Source organism: Triticum aestivum, chromosome 2B (assembly GCF_018294505.1).
Source record: "Triticum aestivum cultivar Chinese Spring chromosome 2B, IWGSC CS RefSeq v2.1, whole genome shotgun sequence".
NCBI classification, from domain to species: Eukaryota; Viridiplantae; Streptophyta; class Magnoliopsida; order Poales; family Poaceae; genus Triticum; species Triticum aestivum.
In genome coordinates, this window is record NC_057798.1 from 789,159,171 (window position 1) to 789,182,573 (window position 23,403).

At 39.8% G+C, this 23,403-nt stretch overlaps 3 pseudogenes; all 3 read right to left on the reverse strand.

The window, feature by feature from the left end:
* Window positions 1–4,750: 4,750 nt before the first annotated feature.
* Window positions 4,751–5,991, reverse strand: LOC123042779 (probable indole-3-pyruvate monooxygenase YUCCA10; annotated as a pseudogene).
* Window positions 5,992–8,793: 2,802 nt separating this feature from the next.
* On the reverse strand, window positions 8,794–12,863 carry LOC123039681 (probable indole-3-pyruvate monooxygenase YUCCA10; annotated as a pseudogene).
* A 4,771-nt stretch (window positions 12,864–17,634) lies between these two features.
* LOC123042781 (probable indole-3-pyruvate monooxygenase YUCCA10) lies at window positions 17,635–18,875 on the reverse strand (annotated as a pseudogene).
* Window positions 18,876–23,403: the final 4,528 nt, after the last annotated feature.

Sequence of the window (23,403 nt, forward strand, 5' to 3'; positions counted from 1 at the left end):
GCTCGTGTATGGGGGCATATATATACTGGCATCCTTCATGGGCCAATCAGTTTTATGGATTGAGGGATGAAAAAGGTAAATATTTATTGAAGCCTAATCCTAGTGTGTAGGAGTATTTCCATCTAAAAATGGAGCCGTTGTTGGTTGTGAAAGCGTGTACTGATACAAAATAGGTAGGAAACACACCGTTGATCGATTGTTGGTATTGGAAACTTACCGACCATCTTTTTTATGTGTAGATTAAAGATTCTTCATGTTTCTTTCCTTTCGCATCGTTACCAATGACAATTACTACTCTAATAATATTCAAGTATTTCTTCCTCTTTGTATATGATATAGGATATGATAAGGATAAGTCTGATTTCCAAACACACATTTATAAGCAAAGTCCTATTTCATTTTCTCTAGTTAATATAATGTGGATGACAAAAGGAAACAATCATCTCAGAAGGATTTGTTACCAACCATGTTAACCGGTTTTGTCGGCTAGTTTTGCCTCCGGTTCAGTTGTAAGACAATCAGTTTTGGTTTTGCCTCCGGTTGAGTTGACGACCATTGCCATACCTTTGGTGTCAACACAATGAGTCGTTCGATGTTGTGAACAAAAAAGTGGAACTTTACTTCAAATATTTGAAACCAGTTTTTTAAATATAAATTTGTTTCTATACTGAACACTCATTTAATGTGAGGCCATATTTCAACTTTGGTATATTCATATTGTCCTATGCCTGAATATAATTGAACGCTCATTGTATTTTTAACTCTACACACAGAGTGTGGATATATTTTGTTAAAAAGATAATAAACAAATTTACTGAAAATCGAAATTGTCAATCCTGTCTGGATGCGGTTTTCCAAACATGTCTGGTTCCAAACTGACTGACATAGATTAATCACAATTGTACACAACTTGAAGTGGATCACGTACAGTTCATCGGATTTTGATTTTCCTAACAGAATAATCCACTACCTTCTGTGGCTTACATTTAGCATGGCGCAAACCGCAGACTGAAGCTATCAAACATATGATTACATTCGATTTACAACCGTCGAGTCCAAATGATTTCAACATCTGCCAGACTACCACTCTGCCTCCTGCAGTTGGATCTTCTAAAGACTTGTCTGCTGGGTAGGTATATTCAGGCCTTCCTCACATGAAGGAGCATGTGGTACAGACAAGTATCACCTTCTCTTCTTTCCAGATGGTCACTTCCCTTGGATCATTTTTGCTTGCGGAGGAACTCCCGCATTTCTCTGTGGAACTCCCCACTCACTATCAACCGCATCTTCTTCGCGTCCTCCCACAACAAGAACTAGTTATCCCTTGCGTGGTCACAACATTGGTCAAACATGTCCTACACAAATAAGAGGCACCCAGATGTAAGTATAGTGGTAATCAGACTACTAGAGTATAGGTTTTCAAATGTGTCCAAGCACCGTCCATCCGCAAGGAGCTGGAAGGGTTTGATGGGTGAAGGGTTTATTAAGCCAATAGTCCCAACTCAATGGTTGTGGGTCGGTTGGTTTCTAACTTGAGGGTCATTTGACCATTTTTGGTTTTGGGCCTTGTGACGCCATATACCTCGATCGATCTCCAAATATGACATTCGCCGCCGTCACAAAGAGGTCACCCACTAGATTTAGTGAAAGAAAGTGAGCAAGTGTCATCCCAACTAAATTAATTCTCTTGTCATCACATGAATATGCAACCAAAAGACATGTCACGCCTCTTTTGAAGCATGCCTGATAGAACAAAATTTCATAGAATTTCTTCTTTCAATTGTTATTTTTTTGTCATGTAGTTCCTCTAGTCTTTTTGTTGTTTGTCCGTGATATAAAACAGTCCATCTCTTATATATGTGAAATACTTTCTATTAGTAATAATACTGAAAAATGCATCTATTCTAGTGGTGACTATACTAAAAAATGGTGTTCATGTACCTAATGAAAATATATAGTGCATGTAGTACATATCAGGCTCCATATAATAATCGAAGTATTGGCACCATGGTCGCAAGGTCATAAGCAATTTATATCCAAGACTAGACGGATGGATACCTTGGATCTCAGCCGATGGAAAACTTACTGCATACTGCAAACCCTGGGCGCCTCGGGCACAACAAACTGTGTCCACAACATATAAGGATACAAGTATCATGTAACCACAAATACACGTTCTAAATAGTAGTTTTCCGTCATATGGTGTTCAAACTTTTAGTTTTAAGTTTCTAAATCAGTTCACAGATATTGTTAATGATTTATTAGTACGTCAGCTAGCCCATGTAGTAGCACAGGTTGATAATTTGTGCCATTCGAAGACTGAATAGTACGTGGAGGATCTCCTCCTGCTGCTCCTACTGCTACTTGAGGGCCTTGCGGAGGATCTTGGCGCTGATGGAGGAGGGCACAAACTCCTCCTCCTCGGCCTGGTGGCGTTTGGCGGCGCCGGAGCGACGACGCTTCCCCGTGTCGGCCACCGCGTCGGCGTCGGCGCCGAGCGGCTGCCCTTGGGCTGCTTCTTGGAGGACTTGTGCTTCTTGCCGGTCATGGCCGCTGGCTCGGGCCTCGATGGTGGTATGCCGGGTAGGAGGCGGGGCGGCGGGGGATGGAGGTGGGGAGGGAGACGGCAGCACTATGTAGTAAAACTCTAGAGGAGGAAGGAGGATGGCGGATTGGCGGGTTTTGTTTCTGTGGACTTGTGGAGGCCTCGCTCGTCATTGCTGGGCCTGCTTGCTTCTTCTCCTTGCTTAAGGGGCCGGCCTATCATGTCATACTCAGGAGACTGGCCGAACAATGCCTCAGATTTTTTTTGAATGATTTGAAGATTGCTCGAACAATGCATTAGTTAAATGTGCTATTTTTTAAAAGGGAAAACAGAATACAGAGGTACACTCCGCCAATCCACGAGCGTGTTAAGATCATATTTCAGTTACTGGTTATAGTTTCTTTTAGCTAATTCAAGTTTGGCATCAGCAATCTTTGCCATCCGAGTATATTTTGTCTTGGAAGTCAGTAAATTCCAATGAGTCATCGGTTGATACAAGTGATAGACAAAACTGGGAGAAGCTCATCCACTATATATGCTTTATTCCGTCAGTTGACATTGTAAAATAGGGTACTTAGGATTTCTTATTGTCTTGATTCAAATGATGTTCTATATATCCCATTGACACTTCTATAAATCCAATGTCGGTGTTTCTCCAAAAAGAAAACAAATGATTGCTTGTTATGCCTTCAAATATAATGAACATTCAGTATATATGCAAGCAGCCACCTTCTTCGTCATGTAAGTGCCTTATTTTTGAAATATATAATTGCACATTTAAGTCAGATCTATATTATCTAGGTAGATGACTAGGATCTCTCTAGAAGTGCCAACTAGAAAACAAACCGACATTATGAGAGAAAAGGTCTACTTTTTAGTTTCAACTATAAAAAATATGACTAATAAGGCAGATTCCTTCAAATATTCCAAATACTCTGCAGATGATTTTTTTATTAATCCAACAGTCCCAACATCAATCACTATGGATCGATAGGTTTCTATCTTGAGGGTCATTGTGATCCATTTTTGGTTTTGGTCCTTGTGATGCCATGCCTCGATAGGTCTCCAAATATGAAATTCGCTGCAGTCACAAAGAGGTTATTCACTAGATTTAGTGAAAGATGGTGAGCAAGTGTCATCCCAACTGAATAAATTCTGTAGTCATTACATGAATCTGCAACCAAAAGACATGTCACACCTCTTCTGAAGCATGCATGATAAAACAAAATTTCATAGAATTTCTTCTTTCAAAAGTTAATTGTTTGTCATGTAGTTCCTCTAGTCGTTTGTTTGTTTGTGCGTCATATCAAACAGTCCATCTCTTATATATGTGAAAACTTTCTATTAGTAATAATACTAAAAAATGGATCTCTTCCAGTGGTAACTTTACTAAAAAATTGCATTCATGTACCCAGTGAAAATATTTAGTGCAAGTAGTACATATCAACCTTCGTATAACAATCGAAGTATTGGCACCATGGTCGCGAGGTAATAAGCAATTTATATCTAAGGCTATGCAGATGGATACCTTGGATCTCAGCCAATGGAAAACTTACTGCATACTGCAAACCCTACGCTTCGGGCACAAAAAACTGTGTCCACAACAGTTAAGGATACGTGTATCACGTAACCACAAATACACGTTCTAAATAGTAGTTTTCCGTCATATGGTGTTTTAAGTTTTAGTTTTAAGTTTCAAAATATGTTCACAAATATTTTTAATGATTTATAGTATGTCAGCTACCCCCATGCAGATGCACGGGATGATAACTAGTGCCATACTAAGACTAAATAGCACCACAGTACCGGCCATGGATGGATGTAGTGAACTATGCATTTATTTTAGGCTGATGTGATTACTACCTCCTACAGTTGTATGTTGATGGGGTAAACACGCCACAAGAGATTTTGGTATAGATAATAGAGTATTGAGCGCATGCCTTTTACACATGTAATTTCAAGTAAATAAAATATAATACACAGTTGTAGGTTCAACCAAAATTAGAAATCTCTCCGTGTAATAATAGTACAAAGCCCTTGATTATAGTATAATAGTACATCTCTCTTCGGGGCACATATGAATCTTAAAATAAACATAAATTTACTTGTCTAAAAGCTAGATAGAAAGGTGACACAATGGATATATTTCTCGAAGAATCAACCTTCTAGCATGCTTGCCATGGTAAACTACATGTAAAAGATGATTTAACTTGACATAGAGTCCATCACAGATTTGATGTCATTAGCGATATTCTTTGCATCTGTTGCAATACCAGCTAATCCTCTCCTTGCCAACCCAGCACAGTAGAGCCCATTTTCACCTTTCCAATGATTCGGATATTTTTGGATGGGCAGTCCGTTGCCATTTAACATGCTCACACCATCCTGGATTAAAAACACTTAGACCTTGTTAGCAGATTTAATAATGGTTACACCAAGAAAACAAACTCAGACATGTTCAAACACAAGCTATATTACCTTGAGCCACATATTTGCCGTGCTTTTGTATCCAGTTGCAAACACAATTGCATCAAATGACATTCTTTTACTGCATTCAAATTTAACTATGTTGCCCTTGATCTTACTAATGCTCCCTTGAACCTTTAGGAGATAAAAATACATTGATAACTTGGCATATCAAATCAACATATGTTATAAATTTATGTCATGTCAATGACATACTTACTTTGATGATGCCTTTTTTGATCAATACAACAGTCCCAACATCAATTACTGCAGATCGGCCTATTTCTGATTTGAGGGTCATTGGACCCATTTTTTGGCCTTGTGATGCCATGCTGTGACAGGTCTCCAAATATTAAATACGCTGCCATCTCAAGGAGTTTATCCACTTGATTCAATGGAAGACGGTGAGCAAGTGTCATCCCCAAACGAATTAATTCCTTTGTCATTACATGAATCTGCAACAACAAAACATGTTACATCTCTTTTGAAGTATGCATGATAAATAAATTTTAAAAGAATTTCATCTTTCAAGAAATAAATTTTTGTCATGTGGTTCCTCTAGTCTTTCAGTTGTTTGTGTGTGATATAAAATATTCCATCTCTTTTTCTATGTGAAATACTTCCTATTAGTAAAACATTGAAAATTGGATCTCTTCAATTAATAACTATACTAAGAATTTGCGTTCATGCACCCAGTGAAAATATATAGTGCACGTACGTACCGGGCTTCGTAAAACAATCGATGTGTTGGCACCATGGGTCGCAAGGTCATAAGCAATTTCCATCCCGGAGTTGCCAGATCCAATGACCAATACATTCTTGCCAGAGTAGCTCTTGCCTGACTTGTAGCTTGAGGAGTGGATAACATCACCTGGAAAGTTTTCCAGTCCAGGGAACATTGGAATATTCTCTGCACTATTCTCACCACTTGCCACAACAAGAAACTTCGCCATGAACTTGACTCTGGTGCACTTTGACATGTCCTTTGCCACAATGGACCAACATTTTTCATCATTTTCATATGTGGATGACTCCACGCTGGTGAGATACTTTGGTTGAATGTTGAAACGCTCAACATAGTCATCCAAGTACTTCACAAACAAGGTTTTTGGTATGTATGTTGGTGCATCTACAGGGTATGGCATGTGTGGCAACTCACAGAACTCCTTTGCGAGGTGCAGCTTGAGGCGATCATACGCGCGGTTGCGCCAGAGTGACGCGCTACAGCTCTCACGCTCGACGATGGCATAAGGAATTGAGAATAGGCTAAGGCATGCTGCCGTTGCGAGGCCTGCTGGCCCAGCACCAACAATCAACACTGTAACACCCTCCATTTCAAAGAGAAGACTTGACAAAGTTGTGGGATAAGTTCGGTGGTAGTCCAGTGTTTGTGTGTTTGCTCGATGAACTTTGGAGGACATGCTCGTGTATGGGGGCATATATATACTGGCATCCTTCATGGGCCAATCAGTTTTATGGATTGAGGGATGAAAAAGGTAAATATTTATTGAGGCCTAATCCTAGTGTGTAGGAGTATTTCCATCTAAAAATGGAGACATTGTTGGTTGTGAAAGCGTGTACTGATACAAATTAGGTAGGAAACACACCGTTGATCGATTGTTGGTATTGGAAACTTATCGACCATCTTTTTTATGTGTAGATTAAAGATTCTTCATGTTTCTTTCCTTTCGCATCGTCACCAATGACAATTACTACTCTAATAATATTCAAGTGTTTCTTCCTCTTTGTATATGATATAGGATATGATAAGGATAAGTCTGATTTCCAAACACACATTTGTAGGCAAAGTCCTATTTCATTTTCTCTAGTTAATATAATGTGGATGACAAAAGGAAACAATCATCTCAGAAGGATTTGTTACCAACCATGTTAACCGGTTTTGTTGGCTAGTTTTGCCTCCGGTTCAGTTGTAAGACAGTTAGTTTTGGTTTTGCCTCTGGTTGAGTTGACGACCATTGCCATACCTTTGGTGTCAACACAATGAGCCGTTCGATGTTGTGAACAAAAAAAGTGGAACTTTAGTTCAAATATTTGAAACCAGTTTTTTAAATATAAATTTGTTTCTATACTGAACACTCGTTTAATGTGAGGCCATATTTCAACTTTGGTATATTCATATTGTTCTATGCCTGAACATAATTGAACACTCATTGTATTTTTAACTCTACACACCAGAGTGTGGATAAATTTTGTTAAAAAGATAATAAACAAATTTACTGAAAATCAAAATTGTCAATCCTGTCTGGATCCGGTTTTGCAAACATGTCTGGTTCCAAACCGACTGACACAGATTAATCACAATTGTACGCAACTTGAAGTGGATCACGTACAGTTCATCGGATTTTGATTTGCCTAACAGAATAATCCACTACCTTCTGTGGCTTACATTTAGCATGGCGCAAACCGCAGACTGCACCTATCAAACATATGATTACATTCGATTTACAACCGTCGAGTCCAAATGATTTCAACATCTGCCAGCCTACCACTCTGCCTCCTGCAGTTGGATCTTCTAAAGACTTGTCTGCTGGGTAGGAATATTCAGGCCTGCCTCACATGAAGGAGCATGTGGTACAGACAAGTAGCACCTTCTCTTCTTTCCAGATGGTCACTTCCCTTGGATCATTTTTGCTTGCGGAGGAACTCCCGCATTTCTCTGTGGAACTCCCCACTCACTATCAACCGCATCTTCTTCGCGTCCTCCCACAACAAGAACTAGTTATCCCTTGCGTGGTCACAACATTGGTCAAACATGTCCTACGCAAATAAGCGGCACCCAGATGTAAGTATAGTGGTAATCAGACTACTAGAGTATAGGTTTTCAAATGTGTCCAAGCACCGTCCATCCGCAAGGAGCGGGAAGGGTTTGATGGGTGAAGGTTTATTAATCCAACAGTCCCAACTCAATGGTTGTGGGTCGGTTGGTTTCTAACTTGAGGGTCATTCGACCATTTTTGGTTTTGGGCCTTGTGACGCCATATACCACGATCGATCTCCAAATATGACATTCGCCGCAATCACAAAGAGGTCACCCACTAGATTTAGTGAAAGAAAGTGAGCAAGTGTCATCCCAACTAAATTAATTCTCTTGTCATCACATGAATATGCAACCAAAAGACATGCCACGCCTCTTTTGAAGCATGCCTAATAGAACAAAATTTCATAGAATTTCTTCTTTTAATTGTTATTTTTTGTCATGTAGTTCCTCTAGTCTTTTTGTTGTTTGTGCGTGATATAAAACAGTCCATCTCTTATATATGTGAAATACTTTCTATTAGTGATAATACTTAAAAAATGCATCTATTCTAGTGGTGACTATACTAAAAAATGGTGTTCATGTACCTAATGAAAATATATAGTGCATGTAGTACATATCAGGCTCCGTTTAATAATCGAAGTATTGGCACCATGGTCGCAAGGTCATAAGCAATTTATATCCAAGACTAGACGGATGGATACCTTGGATCTCAGCCGATGGAAAACTTACTGCATACTGCAAACCCTGGGCGCCTCGGGCACAACAAACTGTGTCCACAACATATAAGGATACAAGTATCATGTAACCACAAATACACGTTCTAAATAGTAGTTTTCCGTCATATGGTGTTCTAACTTTTAGTTTTAAGTTTCTAAATCAGTTCACAAATATTTTTAATGATTTATTAGTACGTCAGCTAGCCCATGTAGTAGCACAGGTTGATAATTTGTGCCATTCGAAGACTGAATAGTACGTGGAGGATCTCCTCCTGCTGCTCCTACTGCTACTTGAGGGCCTTGCGGAGGATCTTGGCGCTGATGGTGGAGGGCACGAACTCCTCCTCCTCGGCCTGGTGGCGTTTGGCGGCGCTGGAGCAACGGCGCTTCCCGGTGTCGGCCACCGCGTCGGCGTCGGCGCCGAGCGGCTGCCCTTGGGCTGCTTCTTGGAGGACTTGTGCTTCTTGCCGGTCATGGCCGCTGGCTCGGGCCTCGGTGGTGGTCTGCCGGGTAGGAGGCGGGGCAGCAGGGGACGGAGGTGGGGAGGGAGACGGCAGCACTATGTAGTAAAACCCTAGAGGAGGAAGGAGGATGGCGTATTGGCGGGTTTTGTTTCTGTGGACTTGTGGAGGCCTCGCTCGTCATTGCTGGGCCTGCTTGCTTCTTCTCCTTGCTTAAGGGGCCGGCCTATCATGTCATACTCAGGAGACTGGCCAAACAATGCCTCAGAATTTTTTTGAATGATTTGAAGATTGCTCAAACAATGCATCAGTTAAATGTGCGATTTTTTAAAAGGGAAAACAGAATACAGAGGTACACTCCGCCAATCCACGAGCGTCTTAAGATCATATTTCAGTTACTAGTTATAGTTGCTTTTAGCTAATTCAAGTTTGGCATCAGCAATCTTTGCCATCCGAGTATATTTTGTCTTGGAAGTCAGTAAATTCCAATGAGTCATCGTTTGATACAAGTGATAGACAAAACTGGGAGAAGCTCATCCACTGTATATGCTTTATTCCGTCAGTTCACAATGTAAAAAAGGGTACTTAGGATTTCTTATTGTCTTGATTCAAATGATGTACTATATATCCCATTGACACTTCTATAAATCCAATGTCGGTGTTTCTCCAAAAAGAAAACAAATGATTGCTTGTTATGCCTTCAAATATAATGAACATCCAGTATATATGCAAGTAGCCACCTTCTTCATCATGTAAGTGCCTTATTTTTGAAATATATAATTGCGCATTTACGTCAGATCTATATTATCTAGGTAGATGACTAGGATCTCTCTAGAAGTGCCACCTAGAAAACAAACCGACATTATGAGAGAAAAGGTCTACTTATTAGTTTCAACTATAAAAAATGTGACTAATAAGGCAGATTCCTTCAAATATTCCAAATACTCTGCTGATGATTTTTTTATTAATCCAACAGTCCCAACATCAATCACTATGGATCGGTAGGTTTCTAACTTGAGGGTCATTGTGATCCATTTTTGGTTTTGGTCCTTGTGATGCCATGCCTCGATAGGTCTCCAAATATGAAATTCGATGCAGTCACAAAGAGGTTATTCACTAGATTTAGTGAAAGATGGTGAGCAAGTGTCATCCCAACTGAATAAATTCTGTAGTCATTACATGAATCTGCAACCAAAAGACATGTCACACCTCTTCTGAAGCATGCATGATAAAACAAAATTTCATAGAATTTCTTCTTTCAAAAGTTAATTGTTTGTCATGTAGTTCCTCTAGTTGTTTGTTTGTTTGTGCGTCATATCAAACAGTCCATCTCTTATATATGTGAAAACTTTCTATTAGTAATAATACTAAAAAAATGGATCTCTTCCAGTGGTAACTATACTAAAAAATTGCGTTCATGTACCCAGTGAAAATATTTAGTGCAAGTAGTACATATCAGCCTTCGTATAACAATTGAAGTATTGGCACCATGGTCGCGAGGTAATAAGCAATTTATATCTAAGGCTATGCGGATGGATACCTTGGATCTCAGCCGATGGAAAACTTACTGCATACTGCAAACTCTGCGCTTCGGGCACAAAAAACTGTGTCCACAACAGTTAAGGATACGTGTATCACGTGACCACAAATACACGTTCTGAATAGTAGTTTTCCGTCATATGGTGTTCTAAGTTTTAGTTTTAAGTTTAAAAATATGTTCACAAATAGTTTTAATGATTTATAGTATGTCAGCTACCCCCATGCAGATGCACGGGATGATAACTAGTGCCATACTAAGACTAAATAGCACGACAGTACCGCCATGGATGGATGTAGTGAACTATGCATTTATTTTAGGCTGATGTGATTACTACCTCCTACAGTTGTATGTTGATGGGGTAAACACGCCACAAGAGATTTTGGTATAGATAATAGAGTATTGAGCGCATGCCTTTTACACATGTAATTTCAAGTAAATAAAATATAATACACAGTTGTAGGTTCAACCAAAATTAGAAATCTCTCCGCGTCATAATAGTACAAAGCCCTTGATTATAGTATAATAGTACATCTCTCTTCGGGGCACATATGAATCTTAAAATAAACATAAATTTACTTGTCTAAAAGCCAGATAGAAAGGTGACACAATGGATATATTTCTCAAAGAATCAACCTTCTAGCATGCTTGCCATGGTAAACTACACGTAAAAGATGATTTAACTTGACATAGAGTCCATCACAGATTTGATGTCATCAGCGATATTCTTGGCATCTGTTGCAATACCAGCTAATCCTCTCCTCGCCAACCCAGCACAGTAGAGCCCATTTTCACCTTTCCAATGATTCGGATATTTTTGGATGGGCAGTCCGTTGCCATTTAACATGCTCCCACCATTCTGGATTAAAAACACATAGACCTTGTTAGCAGATTTAATCTTGGTTACACCAAGTAAACAAACTCAGACATGTTCAAACACAAGCTATATTACCTTGAGCCACATATTTGCCGTGCTTTTGTACCCAGTTGCAAACACAATTGCATCTAATGACATTCTTTTACTGCATTGAAATTTAACTGTGTTGCACTTGATCTTACTAATGCTCCCTTGAACCTTTAGGAGATAAAAAATACATTGATGACTTGGCATATCAAATCAACATATGTTATAAATTTGTGTCATGTCAAGGACATACTTACTTTGATGATGCCCTTTTTGATCAACCAACAGTCCAAACATCAATTACTACAGATCGGCCTGTTTCTGATTTGAGGGTCATTGGACCCATTTTGGCCTTGTGATGCCATGCTGTGACAGGTCTCCAAATATTAAATACGCTGCCATCACAAGGAGTTTATCCACTAGATTCGATGGAAGACGGTGAGCAAGTGTCATCCCCAAACGAATTAATTCCTTTGTCATTACATGAATCTGCAACAACAAAACACGTCACACCTCCTTTGAAGTATGCATGATAAATAAATTTTCATAGAATTTCTTCTTTCGAGAAATAAATTTTTGTCATGTGGTTCCTCTAGTCTTTCAGTTGTTTGTGTGTGATATAAAACAGTCCATCTCTTTTTCCATGTGAAATACTTCCTATTAGTAAAACACTGAAAATTGCATCTCTTCTGTTAATAACTATACTAAGAATTTGCGTTCATGCACCCAGTGAAAATATATAGTGCACGTATGTACCGGGCTTCGTATAACTATCGATGTGTTGGCACCATGGGTCGCAAGGTCATAAGCAATTTCCATCCCGGAGTTGCCAGATCCAATGACCAATACATTCTTGCCAGAGTAGCTCTTGCCTGACTTGTAGCTTGAGGAGTGGATAACATCACCTGGAAAGTTTTCCGGTCCAGGGAACATTGGAATATTCTCTGCACTATTCTCACCACTTGCCACAACAAGAAACTTCGCCATGAACTTGACTCTGGTGCACTTTGACATGTCCTTTGCCACAATGGACCAACATTTTTCATCATTGTCATATGTGGATGACTCCATGCTGGTGAGATACTTTGGTTGAATGTTGAAACGCTCAACATAGTCATCCAAGTACTTCACAAACAAGGTTTTTGGTATGTATGTTGGTGCATCTACAGGGTATGACATGTGTGGCAACTCACAGAACTCCTTTGCGAGATGCAGCTTGTGGCGATCATACGCGCGGTTGCGCCAGAGTGACGCGCTACAGCTCTCGCGCTCGACGATGGCATAAGGAATTGAGAATTGGCTAAGGCATGCTGCCGTTGCAGGGCCTGCTAGCCCAGCACCAACAATCAACAGTGTAACACCCTCCATTTCAAAGAGAAGACTTGACAAAGTTGTGGGATAAGTTCGGTGGTAGTCCAGTGTTTGTGTGTTTGCTTGATGAACTTTGGAGGACATGCTCGTGTATGGGGGCATATATATACTGGCATCCTTCATGGGCTAATCTGTTTTATGGATTGAGGGATGAAAAAGGTAAATATTTATTGAGGCCTAATCCTAGTGTGTAGGAGTATTTCCATCTAAAAATGGAGCTGTTGTTGGTTGTGAAAGAGTGTACTGGTACAAAATAGGTAGGAAACACACCGTTGATCGATTGTTGGTATTGGAAACTTATCGACCATCTTTTTTATGTGTAGATTAAAGATTCTTCATGTTTCTTTCCTTTCGCATCGTCACCAATGACAATTACTACTCTAATAATATTCAAGTGTTTCTTCCTCTCTGTAGACGATATAGGATATGATAAGGATAAGTCTGATTTACAAACACACATTTATAGGCAAAGTCCTATTTCATTTTCTCTAGTTAATATAATGTGGATGACAAAAGGAAACAATCATCTCAGAAGGATTTGTTACCAACCATGTTAACCGGTTTTGTCGGCTAGTTTTGCCTCCGGTTCAGTTGTAGACGGTCAGTTTTGGTTTTGCCTCCGGTTGAGTTGACGACCATTGCCATACCTTTGGTGTCAACACAACGAGCCGTTCGATGTTGTGAACAAAAAAAGTGGAACTTTAGTTGAAATATTTGAAACCAGTTTTTTAAATATAAATTTGTTTCTATACTGAACACTCGTTTAAAGTGAGGCCATATTTCAACTTTGGTATATTTATATTGTCCTATGCCTGAACATAATTGAACGCTCATTGTATTTTTAACTCTACACACCAGAGTGTGGATATATTTTGTTAAAAAGATAATAAACAAATTTACTGAAAATCAAAATTGTCAATCCTGTCTGGATGCGGTTTTGCAAACATGTCTGGTTCCAAACTGACTGACACAGATTAATCACAATTGTACGCGACTTCCATGCAAAACTGAACTGGAGAAGTGGATCACGTACAGTTCATCGGATTTTGATTTGCCTAACAGAATAATCCACTACCTTCTGTGGCTTACATTTAGCATGGCGCAAACCGCAGACTGAACCTATGAAACATATGATTACATTCGATTTACAACCGTCGAGTCCAAATGATTTCAACATCTGCCAGACTACCACTCTGCCTCCTGCAGTTGGATCTTCCAAGGACTTGTCTGCTGGGTAGGTATATTCAGGCCTTCCTCACATGAATTAGCATGTGGTACAGACAAGTAGCACCTTCTCTTCTTTCCAGATGGTCACTTCCCTTGGATCATTTTTGCTTGCGGAGGAACTCCCGCATTTCTCTTTGGAACTCCCCACTCACTATCAACTGCATCTTCTTCGCGTCCTCCCACAACAAGAACCAGTTATCCCTTGCGTGGTCACAACATTGGTCAAACATGTCCTACGCAAATAAGCGGCACCCAGATGTAAGTATAGTGGTAATCAGACTACTAGAGTAAAGGTTTTCAAATGTGTCCAAGCACCGTCCATCCGCAAGGAGCTGGAAGGGTTTGATGGGTGAAGGGTTTATTAATCCAACAGTCCCAACTCAATGGTTGTGGGTCGGTTGGTTTCTAACTTGAGGGTCATTCGACCATTTTTGGTTTTGGGCCTTGTGACGCCATATACCTCGATCGATCTCCAAATATGACATTCGCCGCCATCACAAAGAGGTCACCCACTAGATTTAGTGAAAGAAAGTGAGCAAGTGTCATCCCAACTAAATTAATTCTCTTGTCATCACATGAATATGCAACCAAAAGACATGTCACGCCTCTTTTGAAGCATGCCTGATAGAACAAAATTTCATAGAATTTCTTCTTTCAATTGTTATTTTTTTGTCATGTAGTTCCTCTAGTCTTTTTGTTGTTTGTGCGTGATATAAAACATTCCATCTCTTATATATGTGAAATACTTTCTATTAGTAATAATAATGAAAAATGCATCTATTCTAGTGGTGACTATACTAAAAAAATGGTGTTCATGTACCTAATGAAAATATATAGTGCATGTGTACATATCAGGTTCCGTATAATAATTGAAGTATTGGCACCATGGTCGCAAGGTCATCAGCAATTTATATCCAAGACTAGATGGATGGATACCTTGGATCTCAGCCGATGAAAAACTTACTGCATACTGCAAACCCTGGGCGCCTCAGGTACAACAAACTGTGTCCACAACATATAAGGATACAAGTATCATGTAACCACAAATACACGTTCTAAATAGTAGTTTTCCGTCATATGGTGTTCTAAACTTTAGTTTTAAGTTTGTAAATCAGTTCACAGATATTCTTAATGATTTATTAGTATGCCAACTAGCCCATGTAGTAGCACAGGTTGATAATTTGTGCCATTCGAAGACTGAATAGTACGTGGAGGATCTCCTCCTGCTGCTCCTGCTGGCGCTTGAGGGCCTTGCGGAGGATCTTGGCGCTGATGAAGGTGGGCATGAACTCCTCCTCCTCGGCCTGGTGGCGTTTGGCGGCGCCGGAGCGACGGCGCTTCCTGGTGTCGGCCACCGCGTCGGCGTCGGCGCCGAGCGGCTGCCCTTGGGCTGCTTCTTGGAGGACTTGTGCTTCTTGCCAGTCATGGCCGCTGGCTCGGGCCTCGGTGGTGGTCTGCCGGGTAGGAGGCGGGGCGGCGGGGGACAGAGGTGGGGAGGGAGACGGCAGCACTGTGTAGTAAAACCCTAGAGGAGGAAGGAGGATGGCAGATTGGCGGGTTTTGTTTCTGTGGACTTGTGGAGGCCTCTCTCATCATTGCTGGGCCTGCTTGCTTCTTCTCCTTGCTTAAGGGGCCGACCTATCATGTCATACTCAGGAGACTGGTCGAACCATGCCTTAGATTTTTTTGAATGATTTGAAGATTGCTCGAACAATGCATCAGTTAAATGTGCTATTTTTTAAAAGGGAAAACAGAATACAGAGGTACACTCCGCCAATCCACGAGCGTGTTAAGATCATATTTCAGTTACTGGTTATAGTTGCTTTTAGCTAATTCAAGTTTGGCATCAGCAATCTTTGCCATCCGAGTATATTTTGTCTTGGAAGTCAGTAAATTCCAATGAGTCATCGGTTGATACAAGTGATAGACAAAACTGGGAGAAGCTCATCCACTATATATGCTTTATTCCGTCAGTTCACATTGTAAAAAAGGGTACTTAGGATTTCCTATTGTCTTGGATCAAATGATGTTCTATATATCCCATTGACACTTCTATAAATCCAATGTCCGTGTTTCTCCAAAAAGAAAACAAATGATGGATTGTTATGCCTTCAAATATAATGAACATTCAGTATATATGCAAGTAGCCACCTTCTTCGTCACGTAAGTGCCTTATTTTTGAAATATATAATTGCGCATTTAAGTCAGATCTATATTATTTAGGTAGATGACTAGGATCTCTCTAGAAGTGCCAACTAGAAAACAAACCGACATTATGAGAGAAAAGGTCTACTTATTAGTTTCAACTATAAAAAATATGACTAATATGGCAGATTCCTACAAATATTCCAAATACTCTGCTGATGATTTTTTTATTAATCCAACAGTCCCAACATCAATCACTATGGATCGGTAGGTTTCTAACTTGAGGGTCATTGTGATCCATTTTTGGTTTTGGTCCTTGTGATGCCATGCCTCGATAGGTCTCCAAATATGAAATTCGCTGCAGTCACAAAGAGGTTATTCACTAGATTTAGTGAAAGATGGTGAGCAAGTGTCATCCCAACTGAATAAATTCTGTAGTCATTACATGAATCTGCAACCAAAAGACATGTCACACCTCTTCTGAAGCATGCATGATAAAACAAAATTTCATAGAATTTCTTCTTTCAAAAGTTAATTGTTTGTCATGTAGTTCCTCTAGTTGTTTGTTTGTTTGTGCGTCATATCAAACAGTCCATCTCTTATATATGTGAAAACTTTCTATTAGTAATAATACTTAAAAAATGGATCTCGTCCAGTGGTAACTATACTAAAAAATTGCGTTCATGTACCCAGTGAAAATATTTAGTGCAAGTAGTACATATCAGCCTTCGTATAACAATCGAAGTATTGGCACAATGGTCGCAAGGAAATAAGCAATTTATATCTAAGGCTATGCGGATGGATACCTTGGATCTCAGCCGATGGAAAACTTACTGCATACTGCAAACCCTGCGCTTCGGGTACAAAAAACTGTGTCCACAACAGTTAAGGATACGTGTATCACGTAACCACAAATACACGTTCTAAATAGTAGTTTTCCGTCATATGGTGTTCTAAGTTTTAGTTTTAAGTTTCAAAATATGTTCACAAATATTTTTAATGATTTATAGTATGTCAGCTACCCCCATGCAGATGCACGGGATGATAACTAGTGCCATACTAAGACTAAATAGCACCACAGTACCGGCCATGGATGGATGTAGTGAACTATGCATTTATTTTAGGCTGATGTGATTACTACCTCCTACAGTTGTATGTTGATGGGGTAGACACGCCACAAGAGATTTTGGTATTGATAGTAGAGTATTGAGCACATGCCTTTTACACATGTAATTTCAAGTAAATAAAATATAATACACAGCTGTAGGTTCAACCAAAATTAGAAATCTCTCCGCGTAATAATAGTACAAAGCCCTTGATTATAGTATAATAGTACATCTCTCTTCGGGGCACATATGAATCTTAAAATAAACATAAATTTACTTGTCTAAAAGCTAGATAGAAAGGTGACACAATGGATATATTTCTCAAAGAATCAACCTTCTAGCATGCTTGCCATGGTAAACTACATGTAAAAGATGATTTAACTTGACATAGAGTCCATCACAGATTTGATGTCATTAGCGATATTCTTGGCATCTATTGCAATACCAGCTAATCCTCTCCTCGCCAACCCAGCACAGTAGAGCCCATTTTCACCTTTCCAATGATTCGGATATTTTTGGATGGGCAGTCCGTTGCCATTTAACATGCTCTCACCATTCTGGATTAAAAACACATAGACCTTGTTAGCAGATTTAATCTTGGTTACACCAAGAAAACAAACTCAGACATGTTCAAACACAAGCTATATTACCTTGAGCCACATATTTGTCGTGCTTTTGTAACCAGTTGCCAACACAATTGCATCAAATGACATTCTTTTACTGCATTGAAATTTAACTATGTTGCACTTGATCTTACTAATGCTCCCTTGAACCTTTAGGAGATAAAAAATACATTGATGACTTGGCATATCAAATCAACATATGTTATAAATTTGTGTCATGTCAAGGACATACTTACTTTGATGATGCCATTTTTGATCAATCCAACAGTCCCAACATCAATTACTGCAGATCGGCCTGTTTCTGATTTGAGGGTCATTGGACCCATTTTTGGCCTTGTGATGCCATGCTGTGACAGGTCTCCAAATATTAAATATGCTGCCATCACAAGGAGTTTATCCACTAGATTCAATGGAAGACGGTGAGCATGTGTCATCCCCAAACGAATTAATTCCTTTGTCATTACATGAATCTGCAACAAAAAAACACGTCACACCTCTTTTGAAGTATGCATGCTAAATAAATTTTCATAGAATTTCTTCTTTCAAGAAATAATTTTTTGTCATGTGGTTCCTCTAGTCTTTCAGTTGTTTGTGTGTGATATAAAATAGTCCATCTCTTTTTCTATGTGAAATACTTCCTATTAGTAAAACACTGAAAATTGCATCTCCTCTATTAATAACTATACTAAGAATTTGCGTTCATGCACCCAGTGAAAATATATAGTGCACGTACGGACCGGGCTTCGTATAACGATCGATGTGTTGGCACCATGGGTCGCAAGGTCATAAGCAATTTCCATCCCGGAGTTTCCAGATCCAATGACCCATACATTCTTGCCAGAGTAGCTCTTGCCTGACTTGTAGCTTGAGGAGTGGATAACATCACCTGGAAAGTTTTCCAGTCCAGGGAACATTGGAATATTCTCTGCACTATTCTCACCACTTGCCACAACAAGAAACTTCACCATGAACTTGACTCTGGTGCACTTTGACATGTCCTTTGCCACAATGGACCAACATTTTTCATCATTGTCATATGTGGATGACTCCACGCTGGTGAGATACTTTGGTTGAATGTTGAAACGCTCAACATAGTCATCCAAGTACTTCACAAACAAGGTTTTCGGTATGTATGTTGGTGCATCTACAGGGTATGACATGTGTGGGAACTCACAGAACTCCTTTGCGAGATGCAGCTTGAGGAGATCATACGCGCGGTTGCGCCAGAGTGACGCGCTACAGCTCTCGCGCTCGACGATGGCATAAGGAATTGAGAATTGGCTAAGGCATGTTGCCGTTGCGAGGCCTGCTGGCCCAGCACCAACAATCAACACTGTAACACCCTCCATTTCAAAGAGAAGACTTGACAAAGTTGTGGGATAAGTTCAGTGGTAGTCCAGTGTTTGTGTGTTTGCTCGATGAACTTTGGAGGACATGCTCATGTATGGGGGCATATATATACTGGCATCCTTCATGGGCCAATCTGTTTTATGGATTGAGGGATGAAAAAGGTAAATATTTATTGAGGCCTAATCCTAGTGTGTAGGAGTATTTCCATCTAAAAATGGAGCCGTTGTTGGCTGTGAAAGCGTGTACTGATACAAAATAGGTAGGAAACACACCGTTGATCGATTGTTGGTATTGGAAACTTATCGACCATCTTTTTTATGTGTAGATTAAAGATTCTTCATGTTTCTTTCCTTTCGCATCGTCACCAATGACAATTACTACTCTAATAATATTCAAGTGTTTCTTCCTCTTTGTATATGATATAGGATATGATAAGGATAAGTCTGATTTCCAAACACACATTTATAGGCAAAGTCCTATTTCATTTTCTCTAGTTAATATAATGTGGATGACAAAAGAAAACAATCATCTCAGAAGGATTTGTTACAAACCATGTTAACTAGTTTTGTCGGCTAGTTTTGCCTCCGGTTCAGTTGTAAGACAGTTAGTTTTGGTTTTGCCTCCGGTTGAGTTGACGACCATTGCCATACCTTTGGTGTCAACACAATGAGCCGTTCGATGTTGTGAACAAAAAAAGTGGAACTTTAGTTAAAATATTTGAAACCATTTTTTTAAATATAAATTTGTTTCTATACTGAACACTCGTTTAATGTGAGGACATATTTCAACTTTGGTATATTCATATTGTCCTATGCCTGAACATAATTGAACGCTCATTGTATTTTTAACTCTACACACCAGAGTGTGGATATATTTTGTTAAAAAGATAATAAACAAATTTACTGAAAATCAAAATTGTCAATCCTATCTGGATGCGGTTTTGCAAACATGTCTGGTTCCAAACTGACTGACACAGATTAATCACAATTGTATGCAACTTCCATGCAAAACTGAACTGGAGAAGTGGATCACGTACAGTTCATCGGATTTTGATTTGCCTACCAGAATAATCCACTACCTTTCTGTGGCTTACATTTAGCATGGCACAAACCGCAGACTGAACCTATGAAACATATGATTACATTCGATTTACAACCGTCGAGTCCAAATGATTTCAACATCTGCCAGACTACCACTCTGCCTCCTGCAGTTGGATCGTCTAAAGACTTGTCTGCTGGGTAGGTATATTCAGGCCTTCCTCACATGAAGGAGCATGTGGTACAGACAAGTAGCACCTTCTCTTCTTTCCAGATGGTCACTTCCCTTGGATCATTTTTGCTTGCGGAGGAACTCCCACATTTCTCTGTGGAACTCCCCACTCACTATCAACCGCATCTTCTTCGCGTCCTCCCACATCAAGAACCAGTTATCCCTTGCGTGGTCACAACATTGGTCAAACATGTCCTACGCAAATAAGCGGCACCCAGATGTAAGTATAGTGGTAATCAGACTACTAGAGTACAGGTTTTCAAATGTGTCCAAGCACCGTCGATCCGCAAGGAGCTGGAAGGGTTTGATGGGTGAAGGGTTTATTAATCCAACAGTCCCAACTCAATGGTTGTGGGTCGGTTGGTTTCTAACTTGAGGGTCATTCGACCATTTTTGGTTTTGGGCCTTGTGACGCCATATACCTCGATCGATCTCCAAATATGACATTCGCCGCCATCACAAAGAGGTCACCCACTAGATTTAGTGAAAGAAAGTGAGCAAGTGTCATCCCAACTAAATTAATTCTCTTGTCATCACATGAATATGCAACCAAAAGACATGTCACGCCTCTTTTGAAGCATGCCTGATAGAACAAAATTTCATAGAATTTCTTCTTTCAATTGTTATTTTTTTGTCATGTAGTTCCTCTAGTCTTTTTTTTGTTTTTGCGTGATATAAAACAGTCCATCTCTTATATATGTGAAATACTTTCTATTAGTAATAATACTGAAAAATGCATCTATTCTAGTGGTGACTATACTAAAAAAATGGTGTTCATGTACCTAATGAAAATATATAGTGCATGTAGTACATATCAGGCTCCATATAATAATCAAAGTATTGGCACCATGTCGCAAGGTCATCAGCAATTTATATCCAAGACTAGACAGATGGATACCTTGGATCTCAGCCGATGGAAAACTTACTGCATACTGCAAACCCTGGGCGCCTCAGGCACAACAAATTGTGTCCACAACATATAAGGATACAAGTATCATGTAACCACAAATACACGTTCTAAATAGTAGTTTTCTGTCATATGGTGTTCTAACTTTTAGTTTTAAGTTTCTAAATCAGTTCACAGATATTCTTAATGATTTATTAGTACGTCAGCTAGCCCATGTAGTAGCACAGGTTGATAATTTGTGCCATTCGAAGACTGAATAGTACCTGGAGGATCTCCTCCTGTTGCTCCTGCTGCTGCTTGAGGGCCTTGCGGAGGATCTTAGCGCTGATGGAGGAGGGCATGAACTCCTCCTCCTCGGACTGGTGGCGTTTGGCGGCGCCGGAGCGACGGCGCTTCCCGGTGTCGGCCACCGCGTCGGCGTCGGCGCCGAGCGGCTACCCTTGGGCTCCTTCTTGGAGGACTTGTGCTTCTTGCCGGTCATGGCCGCTGGCTCGGGCCTCGGTGGTGGTCTGCCGGGTAGGAGGCGGGGTGGCGGGGGACGGAGGTGGGGAGGGAGACGGCAGCGCTGCGTAGTAAAACCCTAGAGGAGGAAGGAGGATGGCGGATTGGCGGGTTTTGTTTCTGTGGACTTGTGGAGGCCTCGCTCGTCATTGCTGGGCCTGCTTGCTTCTTCTCCTTGCTGAAGGGGCCGGCCTATCATGTCATAGTCAGGAGACTGGCCGAACCATGCCTCAGATTTTTTTTGAATGATTTGAAGTTTGCTCGAACAATTCATTAGTTAAATGTGCTATTTTTTAAAAGGGAAAACAGAATACAGAGATACACTCCGCCAATCCACGAGCGTGTTAAGATCATATTTCAGCTACTGGTTATAGTTGCTTTTAGCTAATTCAAGTTTGGCATCAGCAATCTTTGCCATCCGAGTATATTTTGTCTTGGAAGTCAGTAAATTCCAATGAGTCATCGGTTGATACAAGTGATAGACAAAACTGGGAGAAGCTCATCCACTATATATGCTTTATTCCGTCAGTTCACATTGTAAAAAAGGGTACTTAGGATTTCTTATTGTCTTGATTCAAATGATATTCTATATATCCCATTGACACTTCTATAAATCCAATGTCGGTGTTTCTCCAAAAAGAAAACAAATGATTGCTTGTTATGCCTTCAAATATAATGAACATTCAGTATATATGCAAGTAGCCACCTTCTTCGTCATGTAAGTGCCTTATTTTTGAAATATATAATTGCCCATTTAAGTCACATATATATTATCTAGGTAGATTACTAGGATCTCTCTAGAAGTGCCAACTAGAAAACAAACCGACATTATGAGGGAAAAGGTCTACTTATTAGTTTCAGCTATAAAAAATATGACTAATAAGGCAGATTCCTTCAAATATTCCAAATACTCTGCTGATGATTTTTTATTAATCCAACAATCCCAACATCAATCACTATGGATCGGTAGGTTTCTAACTTGAGGGTCAATGTGATCCATTTTTGGTTTTGGTCCTTGTGATGCCATGCCTCGATAGGTCTCCAAATATGAAAATCGCAGCAGTCACAAAGAGGTTATTCACTAGATTTAGTGAAAGATGGTGAGCAAGTGTCATCCCAACTAAATAAATTCTGTAGTCATTACATGAATCTGCAACCAAAAGACATGTCACACCTCTTCTGAAGCATGCATGATAAAACAAAATTTCATAGAATTTCTTCTTTCAAAAGTTAATTGTTTGTCATGTAGTTCCTCTAGTCGTTTGTTTGTTTGTGCGTCATATCAAACAGTCCATCTCTTATATATGTGAAAACTATCTATTAGTAATAATACTAAAAAATGGATTTCTTCCAGTGGTAACTATACTAAAAAATTGCGTTCATGTACCCAGTGAAAATATTTAGTGCTAGTAGTACATATCAGCCTTCGTATAACAATCGAAGTATTGGCACCATGGTCGCAAGGTAATAAGCAATTTATATCTAAGGCTATGCGG